The sequence below is a fragment of the Pipistrellus kuhlii genome, unplaced genomic scaffold (assembly GCF_014108245.1).
Source record: "Pipistrellus kuhlii isolate mPipKuh1 unplaced genomic scaffold, mPipKuh1.p scaffold_m20_p_15, whole genome shotgun sequence".
Lineage (NCBI taxonomy): Eukaryota > Metazoa > Chordata > Mammalia > Chiroptera > Vespertilionidae > Pipistrellus > Pipistrellus kuhlii.
The window spans coordinates 552,872-567,918 of record NW_023425460.1 but is presented as its reverse complement, the minus strand read 5'-3'; positions in this window follow the sequence as shown (position 1 = coordinate 567,918).

The following is a 15,047-nucleotide window of genomic DNA, read 5'->3' as shown; positions in this document are numbered from 1 at the left end:
TGGCTAGGGCCTGTGGGTGATTTTTTAGAATAATAGCTTTACTATTTCATGACATATAGTGATTATTCTTAGTCACTAGTCTGTGTCCAATACTAGGTTTTTTGGTCTATTTTATTAAATAATTTTCTAGCAACTGGAAACATAATCACAATTTATTGATGTCATGATTATGTAAATAAATTTTATAATATTGAACCATCCTCACACTGATTTAATAAATCCTATTGAGCCAAAACCAGTTTGGCTCAGTGGTAGAGCGTCAGTCTGCGGACTGAAAAGGCCCGGGTTCGATTCCGGTCAAGGGCATGTACCTTGGTTGCGGCACATCCCCAGTAGGGGGTATGCAAGAGGCAGCTGGTCAATGTTTCTCTCTCATCGATGTTTCTGGCTCTCTATCTCTCTCCCTTCCTCTCTGTAAAAAATCAATAAAATATATTTTAAAAAAAAGAAATCCTATTGAGTATAAGTCTGCATGTAACATTATCTTACATTTTTTAATATTTTTCTATACTTTAATTACAGCCTCTTCCTAATATCCTCTCTCTCTCTCTCTCTCTCTCTCTCTCTCTCTCTCTCTCTCTCTCTCTCTTTCTCTCTCTCTCTCTGTTTCTCTCGGAGTTTTCTGTTTTATTTTTTTAAGAACTAGTTTTAGTTTTATTGATTCCTGCTATTATTTTTTTATCTATTTCATAAACATTAGTTCATTCCTATTTCCTTATAGCTTATATTGCTGTTCTTTTCCAGTTTCCTTCATTGAAAATTTAATTTATTTGTGTTGTTGTTTTTTCAATTTATGAAAGCTTCTAAGAAGATTTCCTCTCAATATATCTTTACCTGTATCCCATATGTTTTGTTTTCCTTTCTGTCCATTTGTAAGTACTTTCTCATGTCAAATTTATTTTCTCTTTGAAACAAAGGTTATTACAACAGAGTTCCTTCATTTCCATGAGTTAGTTCTTTCCACTTCAAGTTTTTGTTACAAAAATAAATCTCAAAGCTATAGACACCTATAGCAACAAGTATTAATAAGGAATCATTGTGTGTGGTTGCTTGGGACCAGAAACAGTTCTGTTCAATTTAACTCCATTCTTTACCAGCTATGGTTTTCCAGATAAATAATGCCATGAGACGTGGTTTCCACATTTACAAAATGGCAGGAAGCTGGTTATCTAGCTGTGCTACTACCCAGCAGTGTAATCATGGGGCTTGAGTGAAGAAATGGATGTGGCCAAACTTTGGCAATAGTTATTCCTCACTATGTCAAGTGAATTTTTAAGTTTAAAACTAGGCCATTATTCATTCTCTCTCTCTCTCTCTCTCTCTCTCTCTCTCTCTCTCTCTCTCTCTCTCTCTTTCCTCTCTCTCTCTCTCTCTCTCTCTCTCTCTCTCTCTCTCTCTCTCTCTCTTTCCTCTCTCCCTCTCTCTCTCTCCTCCTTCTCTTCCTCTACTCCTTTCCACTCTCTAAAAATTCAATGGAAAAACATCCTTGGTTGAGAATTAACAAAAAGACTACGCCATCAGGATGTGCAATGGGAAGTGACTGATTTTAATCCCCACTGTCCCTGCAATAGAGCACCAGAGCTACTGTGTGGACACAATGAAGCACCCTGGGAGGTTCCAGAAATATGCAATGACAGAACTTGAAGTGGTCAAGAGGCAGGGGCAGAGCCAATGAAAGGTTATTTTTAATGTCGATGTATACTCCCTGAGCAGTGACAGCTGCAGTACTTTTTTAGAGATTTTTAGAGAGAAAGGTAGAGAGAGAGAAAGAAACATCTATGTGACAGCAAAACATCGATGGATGCCTTCTGCATGCCCCCTACTGGGGATTGAGCCTGAAACCTGGGCATGTATCCTGACTGGAAATCCAACCAATACCTTTTTTTTGTGTACAGAACAACACACAACCAACTGAGCCACACCGGCCAGGACCACTTGCAATATTTGGATCGCACTCTTACCTGATACAGCAAAGGACACTGACCTAGAGGCTGAATGTTCACTGTGGCAGAAAGCCTGGATTTAAACCCTGACTCACCACTTAATAGCTGTGTCACCATGAAAAGCTGCCTACCATCTCTGGGCCATGTTTTTCTCATCTGTAAAGAGAGAGTAACACGTATGTAGCATTTAAAATTGTGTGTGACACAAAGCAGTACTTAATCAAATCTTAATAATTATTAACTAGCAAGTCATTTATAAAATTACCTCTTCTCTCAAATATCCCTGAACTGCAATAAGATATATATTTGAAAGTGCTCTGAGTTATTTTTGTTTGTTTGTTTGCTTGCTTTTTCACTGAAACCCATCAACCATCCCACACAAATCACAGTTTGATTCCCAGTTAGGGCACATGCCTGGGCTGTGAGCTTAATTCCCCAGTGTAGGGCCTGCAAGAGGCAGCCGACCAATGATTCTCTCATTCATGTTTCTATGTATCGCTCCCTCCCTCTTCCTCTTTGAAATCAATAAAAACATTTTTAAGTGAAAACAAGATGAAGGAAAATTATTTTCGCAGGCTGAAGAAACAAAATCTCATTCTGCAGCTGAACTGTTGGATAAAAATAGGAAGCCTGATAGGTAAAGAGGTGTGTCTGAGCTGAGGATGAAGACAAGGGTTGGCAGGTGCTGAAGTGGATCCGCCTCAAACACACCAAAAGGAAGAGGCCAGTTCACAGTGCAACTGCACCCCTCTCCAAGGACTCCCAGGCAAAGGGCATTAAGGGGGGGAAAGGGGCAGGCTGAGCTCCAGAAGCTGGTGATTGCTTTCAGCCACAGAGCCCTCCCACTCATTCTCTTGACATCCCAGTCCCTGCAGCTCCAGTGTCTTCCTTTACCCATCCCCCCACCCCCCGCCCACCACCAACTCTGGCCCATCTCCTCACATTGGCCAGTGCTTGGCTGGCAGGGATCATTCAGGGACTTCACTTGCTTGAAAGACCTCTGATATGTCACCATCAGTAATGGACAGAAGAGCTGCAGGCTTTGGAGCCAGTCAGTTTCCAAGTAGCTGGCAGATTCTTATCACATCACTTTGAATCAGGATTCCATGTGCTCTCTCTCCTTTGCCAGTTTTGAAGTTTGCTCCCAGTGCTATATTCTGTCCACACATTCACACACACACACACACACACACACACACACACACACACACGTGCATTCACACACCCTCTCATACCCACCGCATATCCACACAGTCCCCACACTCATTTTTTTTCACAGTTGTACATACACTAATACACACTAACATCTGAATAGACTGCTTCCATGATGCTCTGGATTGTGAAAGGCACATGGGTTCTAATGTCAAGGGAGGCCCCATGTTTGTGTGGGCACTGGGGATGGGGAGAGAGGTCTGCATTGTTGTTAGGAAGGAAGCAGAGTATCTAAGTCTATGTGTGTTTTCATGTCTGATGTGATGTCTTTAAACCACTTCCTCTAACTTCTTTTCACTGCAGCATTAATAACCATTATCTATCTATCTATCTATCTATCTATCCATATATCTATCCATGACATCTCCCTCATGTAGGATTTGCCAACATTCACTGCTGGTGGTCAAGATAGAACTGGGAAAATGGTAATTAAATTTATGTCATGATTATCATGGGTTAATAATGACCACTGATATATATAAAAGCCTAAGCGACTGGCCGACCAGCCATCTGGCCAGTAGCTATGACATGCAGTGACCACTAGGGGGCATACACTCAAGACAGGAGCTGCAGAGCAACTGCAACTTTGCAGAGTGCCCTCTCTCACTCCAGGGCCTCTCCAGGGATGTCAGACTGCTGGTTTTGGCCCAATCCCAGCAGGCCAAGTTGAGGGACCCCACCTGCCAGAAGGACCCCACTCACTCTGCAGATGCCTTTTGAGCCCTAGTGTCATCCCAGTTGTGGCCGGCTGGCAGAGGAGGGGCTGTGGGAGGTTGGCTCCAGGGAATGTCTGGCCCATCTAGCCCAGTCCAGCCCCACCAGCCACCTTTTACTTAATTTCCTTTCAATGTGCATGAATTTGTGCACCGGGCCTCTAGTTTTTACATAATACATTAAACTTTTTTTAAAAGGTGCACTTTTGGAGAAAGGGCTCAGGAGAGAATTTGCTCAACTGCCTCACTCCCAGAGCCCTGGGTATATTCCCAGCCTGTTAATAACACCTATTTCTGTTCTGGCAGGTGGCAGCAATGACATCTCCCTCATGTAGGATTTGCCAACATTCACTGCTGGTGGTCAAGATAGAACTGGGAAAATGGTAATTAAATTTATGTCATGATTATCATGGGTTAATAATGACCACTGATTCTTGCTTCTCCCATCGAGACATGGAGTCTCTTTCCTTTGTATTTGGGCTGACAGGGACTCTCTGACACAGCAGAATGTGGCAGGAGTGACCACGTGCGAATTGCAGATTTAGACCTTAAAGAATCTGGAAGGTTCTTCTTTTGCTCTCAGCTGGCCTTTCAGGTGGGCTATGGTGCTGGAGAGACTACATCAAGAGTGAAAGCCACTTGGCCAGCACCCAAGTGTTCTAATAATCAAAACAGAGGTGCCAGATACCAGTGAGTCAAGCCATTTTGTTTCTGCCCCAGTCACGCTCCTGCTACATGTAGCCACTAAAGTGACCCCAGTCCCCACCACCTGGACCCCCATCCCCACCAGCTGTCCCTCCTGAGCCCTATCCAGGTTGTAGAATCTTGTGTTTTAAGGTTTTACATTCTGAAGTGATTTGTTACATGACAATAGACAGCTGATATAAATGCTTTCTGGAACTAATGAGGGTCTCCAACTGAAGGGTCGATGTGTATATTGACCTCTGTTCTATGTGACACACCATTGTGACACCTTATATCTAAGCCACTTGTAAATATTTTAGGATATATAGAGATATACAGCGATAGAGAAATGTCTTTTAAAATCTCCTCTATAAATCAGTTATAATTCTTCCTATTATATAGTTGAAATTGAATTCAAAGACCAACCTACAGTCTCACATCTAGAAAATAATAGAAGCAGCCATTGAATGATGCAGATGAATCTGATTTCACAGCCCATGTTTCTCCTGAGAGAGCACACTTCCCCTTATTTTTAGGGTGATTCCTTCAGTACCCTGCAGCCTGACATGTCTAACATCTGAACTGAGTGGGAAGTGCTGGATAAAAGAAATTGTCAAGGAAACAAATGCTTCACAGGTCCCTAGGGAAGCCTCCCTGTGCCTTCAGCCTCTTTGCTGCAAAGCCCTGCAGTGCCTGGGTACTGCTTCTGTCAAGACCAACTATAGCATTTATTTCTAGCAGTGAGCCTGATCTTTTACCAACTATGATACCACCAGAGTGTTGTGGAGCCTCTGCTTCTGCTTTCTTTGTTTGATTTTAATTGAGCATTCCTTAAGTTTTAAATAGTGTGAAGGTCATTAAAATTGATTAAGACCTTTCTTCATCATTTCCCAGTGAAAATAAAAGAAAGGGCTATAATATTTTAACAAATTTATGAGTTATCCATGAACAAAAGGTGAGAGGGGGGGGAGGTGGAGAGAGAAGGAGAAGGAGAAGAAGAAGAAGAAGAAGAAGAAGAAGAAGAAGAAGAAGAAGAAGAAGAAGAAGAAGAAGAAGAAGAAGGAGAAAAGGAGGAGGAGGAGGAGGAGGAGGAGGAGGAGGAGGAGGAGGAGGAGGAGGAATATGGGGAGGGGAAGGAAAAGGAGAAGGAGGCAATGATACTACACGAGAGAAGGAAAGGAAGAGAAGGAGAAATAAGAGGGGAGAAAGAATATGAGGATTGCATTCTGAAAGATGAACCACTGTGCCACTTTCAAGGTCAGTGTGGTTATAGTGTCGGCCTGTGCACCAGATTTAATTCCTCGCCAACTGGTCAATGTATCTCTCACATCAATGTCTCTCTTTCTCCTCTTTCGTCCTCCCTTCCACTCTCTAAAATAAAATCAATGGAAAAATTATTCTTACTTTTTTAATGAAGATTAAAAAAATTAAAATATTATGCCCGCTGGTGTTGCTCAGTGGTTGATCTCAACTCATGAACCAGGAGGTCGCAATTTGATTTCTAGTTGGGGTACATGCTTGGGTTGTGGGCTTGATCCCCAGCAGGGGGCCTTCAGAAGGCAGCTGATCAATGGTTCTCTCATCAATGTTTCTATCTCTCCATACTTCTCCCTTCCTCTCTCTCTAAAATCAATAAAAACTTATTTTGTTGTAAAAAAGCCAAAATGTTCCTTTAATAACCACCCAGAAAAACCCTTTGTCTTGTTTTGTCTCTAAGCATTCTAGGAGAAGCCTCTGGGACAACAATTCAAGCCCCAGAGTCTGGCCCGTTTGGCCCACATGCACCTGACCTGCCACTAGATGAGCAGAGGATGTACAGGCCAACGAGCCATCATTCTTCATTTTCAGAGAAAATTTGCCTGGTGGACACATGTGCCAGTTTGGGTGGCCTCACAGCCGTGACCAGAGCCTTGCCATCTGCCCCTGGAAGCAGCTTCCTGGCGGACAAAGAAGCTCTCTGCCAGTCAGACTGACCTGGGCTCACATCCTGTCTCCACCACTCACTGTGGCATCTTGGGGAAGGAACTTGCCATCTCTGAATTCCAAGTTTCTAATCTGGGCAGAAACAGCCTTCAGTGTAGCAGTGCCATGTGCCTGGCCAGGTCTGCTGCAGAACAAAGGGCAGGGACCTGTGACACACTATTCGTTGCCCCAGGATCCATTCTCCCTTCCTACTAGTAAAAGAATCGCCTATGTGTCGCTGAGCACAGGGCCACCTGGATAAAGACTAAATTTCCAGCCACCACTGGTGCTAGCTGTGGCACCAACAAGCTCTACACGATGGAATCTCAGTGGAAGTATCGTGTGAGACCCTGAGGAGATTCCTTAACGGAAGAAGCCCTGCTCTTGTCAGTCCTTTCCTGGCTGGAATGTAGATGTGGCTGAGCCTAAGCTGCCATCCTGAGCCCCCCCACCCGGGGCGGGGGGGAGGGGAGCAGAATCCTAAGAGAGACACATCAGAGCAACAACAAGAAAGGTTGTATAGCTGATGATCACAGAGGCACCAACTGGCCAGGTTCCTTTACTTAGAGAGAAACAACCCTTTTCTACTTCCATTATTTTAATTTTATTTTATTGTTTAAAGTATTACACATAATATTAATATTTTTGTTTTTTAATTAACACAACTTTAGATAACTAAATATTTAGAAAAACTGGTATATTCTAATTCCAGATTTAGTTATTCTAAGTAAACTAAAGGGCCCAATAGTGAAAGATAATAGAAAACAGCTTTCTGTTGCTTACAGACCATGACCTATCCCCTTTGATGGATAAAAATGTAGTAATAGAAATAAATACTTAAAATGTTAGTGTATTTCATGACCCACCTACACCTTCTCTCAGGTAGCTCTATATCTTGAACTTGCATGTTGTGCAAATTAGATAAGAGTTCTCACCTGGGAAATTTAGGTACAGAATATTATAAAGATTAAAAGGATTTACCACAAAATAAAATGTTTATATTGTAGAAAGCAACCAACACCAGAACAACCTAGCAAGGGGTTGCATTTTTAAATTATAAAGAATTCTATCAAACATCAGGGGGAATAAGTAGGATAATAATACAAATGAATAAAAGACAAAGATGGTCTTCTAACTTCTACTTTGAAACCTTAGCTATTGGGGCTGGAGGTTGTGGGGGTGGGGTGGAATGGAGTTTCACGTTCCTACCTCTGCATTGCTTCTGGTCTATTTAAATGTCACTTCTTCAGAACCTCAATGTTAATCCTCATTTTCTAGTATTTGGTCATTTCAGAATTTGTCATTAGACATTTATTTCTTTACTGTCTGTTTCTCACTTTACATAAAATGGCTAGTTTTGAATCTTATCACCCAGCTCCTATAATTACCAGTTATGGACAGTTTTCTCTACATCCCCATCTATTTATTTCACTCAGGTAATTTTGAAGCAAATCCCAGCCATCACACTATTTCATTCACAAACACTTGAGTGGATTTCTAAAAATTAATTCTTTTATATTTCCTGCATGTCTTTCTCACCCTAACTGGACTACCATTTTCTAGAGCAGGGTTGGGGGCCTCCAACCCACAGGCCTTTATAAGGCCTGAGAAATCATTGGTTTGGCCCCCCCAAAAGCATTAGGGATGAGTTAATGAAATGTTTCACCAAATAAAACAGGCTAATTTTTAAGTTGGTAATTTTGTATAGCTTCAAATAATATAAATATTCAAATGGCAGGAAAAAAAGTTCCCAAACCCCTGTTCTAGAGGAAGATACTGATCTCCCCCCACACCCCCATGGCCATAAATTAATCCCTTCTGGTCTTCAGCCTGCAGTGCCTGGGGGTGGGGCGGCTGTGACAATCGAACTGACCTGACGAGGTTTCCAGTGCAGTTTTGAATACACGTTCTATCCTGTGGAAGCATAGAATCATAAGGTTTAGTTTGAAGCAAGAGGAAGATCTTTTGGAACCATAGCATATTAGCACTGAAGCTTTAAGGATTAGTAGAATTTAGCTAGACAGAAGGTTGGGCGGAATATATTTGGAGAGAATTACCACATGTGTCAAATCCAAGGGAGCCTGGCACATTTCAGGCACAGAAATAAACAGGAGATTTTTAAATTATGGGGTGATACCAGCTAGTAGAACCTAATAGTCTTGTTGTTTGTTCCAATATTAGTGGAAAGCCACCAAAACTTTGAATGGGAGAGTGACTTAAAGTCACCTTAACATCAAACACTTCAGGTGCAGATTGAGAAGTTTAAGAAACAGATCCTGGTATGGGATATTGATAGAGGAATTAGAAATATGTGTTTCTTTTTTAGTCTCTCCCCCTCCCTTCCACTCTCTTTAAAAAAAAAAAAAAGTCAATGGGAAAATATCCTGGGGTGAGGATTAACAACAAAAAATGTTCATTATAGCATTATTATTATATAATATCTCAACTTCTCTCCTTTTATAAACACATATGTTTCCTTGATTAGTCTCTTGCCATTAGAATTTCTAACCCCAAGTGGAATGTAAGGTCCTTGGGGGCAGGTACCACGGCTTTCCTGTTTGTCATTGATCCTCCTGAGACTAGATGAGGTCACCAAGGCAGCCAAGGTAAAGGAAAGGAGAGATGTAAGGCAAGTAGGGAAGGGATGGAGAGAAAATGTGTGAAGAGTGTGAGCTTAACTCCCTGTGCGCACACTCCACCCCATTGGGGCATACTGGCGTGTGGATAGAGGGAGCTTTACTGAGAGGCAGCCCGCTCCCTCTGCCCCCCTTGCCCAGATGTACCTGGTACTGACAAAGCATGAGAAAAGAAGAGAGCAGAAAGGTGCCGCTGGGCAGGAGAGGCAAAGACAGCACAGACCCACCCACAGCCCCGCAGAGTGAATTGACTTAGAGAAGATCCATGAAGCCCTAAGGGTCCTTTCAGAAAAGCAAAAACTCTGCATCAGAGGTCTGTGTATGAATACCCACTGGCGGGTGTGTGTGTGTGTGTGTGTGTGTGTGTGTGTGTGTGTGTGTGTACGCGCGCGCACACGCACTCATGAGGTAAGAGGGAGGTGAGGGGAGGCCACTGCACACCACAGGCTGGACTTCATGGTCCACCTGCAGCAGGTGTGTAAGACACAGCCCTGGCAGAGGAACCCAGGAGGCTGAGAGGAAGCCTGCACTCCTCCCTCCCTCCAACCTGCAGTCATCCCCAAAGGGAACTCCTTGGAGGAAAGGCAGCTGGATGGGGCCACAATGAGACTGAGAAGAGAATCCTCAATCCGTCTGGGAAAAGCTCTGGATCATGCTTCCTACTCTTGAGGGGGCTGAGATTAAGTTCCTCCCCATTCCCAGGAATGAAAAGTCAACGACAGCTGCAAACTAACTGCGGGTCCCATTGTCATGCTCTCCACTGTCACAACTGCTCGACTTATACACATGGCCTTGATGAGTATCCCAAACTGTAGTTGTGTGTGTATAATGTTGAATATCATGTTCCAATTTTTGAAAAGTTTAGGGTAGCAGTTATGTCATTATTTAATGTTTTCTTTAAAGCAACTTCCTTTCTCACTTAGCTTCATTCCAAGCAATAAAACGTTATGGGTTTATTATACTAATTATATTTTATTAGATATTTATTATATTCATTAAAGTAAATACCTACTTATTTCTACTATAAAAATAAAAGGTCTGATCTTTATACTACTTTAAATCATCTCACGCACCACTGATAAGTGTAACACATTTAGGGAAACACGGTTCTATAGAATGTGTAAGGTCCTTCATTATTTCTAAATTGCTGTGTAGTGTCTGCCTGGTTCTCTGGGAAATGTCAGAAGGCTAAAAAAGACTCAGAGCCGTAGGCATTTTTCTGATGGAGAGGAAGATACTCTGCCCTATTTTAAGCTTTTTCTCTTCGAACAAATGCTCGTTACTGGAGACATTTGAAAATATCAAGAACTTAAAACAGAGCTGCTAGGTAGTTTCATATCCTTGAATATCAGCAACCCAAGTGATACCAGCATGTACAGAGTGAGACCCTTAATCCTTGGTGCTTTCCAAATAGACAAGGAAAAGAGGATATTCAGGCAATTAGAATATGTAAACAACTTGCTGTGCTTAGTGTAGCGGAAAGGACACTAAAACAAAACCTGCAGGGCCTGGGTCCCTGTCTCACCTCCGCCACCCACAGGCTGAGCTGGGAACCTGTGGGTAAACTGCTCCCCATCTGTGGGATGCATTTTTTCCTTCTATATAATGAGAGGGTTGGATTAGATGAAAGTTTCTCGGGCTACCATTATTGGGTAACACCCTCGTATCACCCTAACAAGAGTGCAAAACATGCAGTAGCACTCGTCAATTTTTTCTAAATTTTGTTATTCTGAGAAAAAAGTACAACCACCACCACTGTTCAGGTCTCTAAGAAATATTTAGAAGCCAGCATTCCACCCGCAGTTTAAAGTAAACTCTCTGGAAAGAGCACTTCAGAGGGAGCATCTTCTAATATAATTTATGGAGGAAAAGACTGAGGGAAGGGGGCAGTAGAAGAAAATCTGTGCTTGGCACAGACCAAGTAGTTCAGTTGCTCAGAGTCTCATCCAGATATGTCAAGATTGCAAGTTCGATTCCTAATCATAGCACATACCTAAATAACCAATGAATGCATAAGTGGAACAATAAATCATTCCCTCCCTCCCTCCTTCCTCTTGCTTTCTAAAATCAGTCAATAAAAAAACCCTGTGCTCACCCAGGACAGAACTGATGGGGACCTTTCTCCTGCCCTGGGCAGGGGAGTCTGCCCTTAAATATACGAATGCCAAAGGCTTACCTCAGACACTGTCCCAGGTCTTTGCCCAAGGCTGGCTCCCTCCGGGATACTCAAACTTGGCCCGAAGGTCCTCAGACATTCATTCATCCTGGGCTGCTTCATCCGGGTGCACCAGCAAGCCCAAGTGTGTGCTGGGTAGCCTGTTGGGTTCCAGGTACTGGTTCTCACTGAGGTCATCTCATTTTTATGTTTTCTATAAACTTTTCCAAAACAGCGGTAGAAGGCTTTGTATTAACAAAGGCAATGCTTCCAGATACACAAAATAGCTCAAAGATCTACAGTTGCCTGAATTTCACCTTACTCCTTTAACCATGATCTTAGTCTTTTAGGTTTAACAAGCAGATCTCCCTATACGTGTACTTGCATCTTGTAATCCCTCATTGCTCGTGTGATCTGCCTTAGAGATGAGTCCTTAAGAGCCTCCTTTATAAGGTTCTCCTGCCATCAGCAGAGTGACACACTCCCACGATTCAGGCTCATGTCATTTCACTGTGTGACAGATTTATGTGGGCTCAGGCACATTGGGTCCATGTCAAGGGCCTCCTCCAGAGCAAACGCCCAGGTCCCCTGCAGCACCTGTGAAGGGCTAACATCACTCCCAACCATCTGCAATAATCTCAGGCTCAGAGATGAAGACCCTCATCTCTGAGGGTCTTCCAGCCAGCAGGGCTCTGGCCTCAGACTCCTAGTTTAGGCTCAAGGCTGTCCCAGGTCAGCCCAACACCCCTTCCCCACCCAAGGCTCCCTCCGCATGCCTTGTTGCACCACGAAAAGCTAAAACTCAGTAGGCATCAATCATTGCAGGCACTTGATACCTATTAACTTACATGTAATAACTGAGAAAATAGTATGTTACCTTTCTCTTCCCTCCCCCACCCCACTTACAAATGAAGTAACACTGAGGCAGGGAGAATAGGCCATTTGCCTTAAATCACACAGATTCTAACCACTGGAGCCAACATCCCAACCCAGGCAGACTGCCCTCTGCTCCCTCGCACAGTGGGGAAAGGCATTCATTGGCATGCTAAGCTCTTAACCCTGCTGCTACTAATGTGAGCACAAGACTGCAAGCAAGATCCCGCTGCAAAGCACTGACTCACTTCTGGTTTAACACCTTTTCTGCCTGTGAAGGGCGGCCAGAAAGTCATAGCTAAGGAGGTGCCCTATGTAAAACCATGAGAAATGTGGGTAAGGCCTGCTGGTGCAGCCTGTGAGCACTGGTCAGGAGGCCTACCGCCCACAGCATCCCCACTGTGACTGCTTGCCTTGAGCCTGGGCCAGGTAAAGCTGTGCACCTCCACCAGGGCCCTACCAGCCAGGAAGCTGTTATGTGACAATGACTGTTTCTCTCTATAGTTTTCGTTGCTTACCTTTGAATCATTTATCTCTTATAGCTTTTTCTAATAAACTCTGAAATGTCTTGTTTTCTGCTAGAATATCACTGTGAGATGTTGTTCTCTTTCTTTACACACACACACACACACACACACACACACACACACACTCATACACATTCACACACATGTATGCACACACTCTCACTCACATTCTCACACACACCAGTTAAGGTCCGCAGTTCCTACTGCCTGCCTGCACTTTCCTGAATGTGCTTTCTACACATAAAATGTCCTCATACTAGATGAAAAGTCCAACTCAGATACCACCTTTTCCAGAGAGCCTTCCTTGATCTCTCCGGGCAAAAGGATTAGACTCTTTACCCTCCCTCAACTTTAAGAGGCTTTTCCTTGGCTCTTCTCCATGCCTTCATCTCCCATGTTCACACCTTATCTTCCCTGATCCCCTTGACGATGAAGTACTTGCTGTGCTCCTGATCTCCATAATGCTTAGATCAATATCAATCAATAGATATTTGCTGAGTGTATTTATTTTGATGGTTTGGGTCCCTCGTGTTGTCTGATGTTATAAATTAGATTGTGATTATCACTCATGGTCTCTGGTGATGATAAAGATTAAAAACAATAAAAGACAATAAGTGCAAATGAAGGTGAACATTTGATTCAAAACAAGAAGATAAAGAAAAATTATGCATCCGACTTCTCACATACAAGGCAATGTTATAAATTTGCATTAAGTACAGATCCTACCGGATTCTACCAGGTAGAGCCAAGAGCCTCTGGTTATCTCCGTCTTACTCCTGGAAACTCTATAGTCCATAACCTTAATTGTCCTTCTGCTATAATATAAACATGTTCACTGAGCAAATTTTTAAAATATCACAACAGAGCAAATTATCATTTTAACATTATTTTCTCACCCTCAAGTGATATTGGTGGATGGCTTAAAATATGTAAAAATATTCAATGTCTCAGTCATCCTCTGGGAAATTTAACTGTTGTTTTCATGTACATTAATAATTTCTTGGTGTAATTTTTCCCAAGAGAATGTATCAAGAGAAAGTGTGCATAGATTTACATATGTAATTGCTAATAAACCTCCCAAGAAGAAAATAGCCTTCCATCCAGGTGGAAACCATATCACTTTAAATCAAAGCTTAATGACTATCAAAGTATTTTTCTGAAGTTATAGAAAAATGCTAGGCTATAAGTCAAGGGAAATTAGGAAATTAAAATGGCAATTTTGATAAAGCAGCTACTCATCTGATGGTTGCATGAGCACGTCCCAATCCCTATGATGCCTCATCTACCACTTTGTCTGCCAGCTGTGTACACCCTTCTAAAGTGGAGGCAATTCCAAGATAGTAGGGAGGTGTGACCCTTCTCCTATCACAGATGCCAAAGGGACAGACATTGCCTCCCCCAGCTCCCTGGCTCTAAGAGTGTAGGCATGTGATAATTAACCTTGAAAAGTAATAAAAATAATTGACTAACAACTAGAATCTTGCAAATATTTAGCTTACAGGAAAGATGGCATCTCAAGTTAGAGCAATAGTGTTGTGGGTACATTTTTTAAGTCAATAGTGAAAAATAAAAGATTTTTAAGTTAATTATGATATTTGGGGTTGCTTCAAAATCCTCCAGCAAAAATAATAATCTATAATAATAAAAGCATAGAGGAGAAACCAAGATGGCAACATAGGTAAATACCTGTACTGCTGCCTCACACAACAATTTAAAAACTGCAACTAGAAGGCAGAGCGGACATTGTCCAAAACCACCGAAAGCTGGCTGAGTGAAAATTCTACAACTAAAAGGAAAGAGAAAAGGACACTGAAACTCAGAGGAGCTGTGAAAGACAGAGATATGGAGACCCCAGTGTGCTGAAAAGGCAGGTGGCTGAACACACAGCTAGTTTACTCAAGGCATGTGGAGAGAGTGGGCATCAAGCTCAAGGCTAGCTTTCTCATTCAGGAGGGAAACAAAACCTCCCGACTGCACGAACTCAAGTTCCAGGTGACACTTTGGGTACCCAGACTCATTTGGGGAGAAACTGGACTGTCTACAGCGGACAAAACTCAAGAGCAGCCTTCTCTCAGAGGTGTGTGCAGCCATTGCCGAGGGACACTGAGACAAGGGGCCTCTTAGGGCAGGGCTGACGGGAAACAAAGGCTGTCTGCTCCACCTTGAGACTTCGCTCCATCCCAGCTGAACACAGAACCTTTCTCAATGGAGACACAGCTGATCCTCACAGCCAATTGGCCTGGAGGTCAACTCCCCCCAGTGATACTAACAACAATCTAGGCTTATCTACAGCAAGACTGCATACACAGCCCACAAAGGGGCACACTAAGAATGTCCACCTC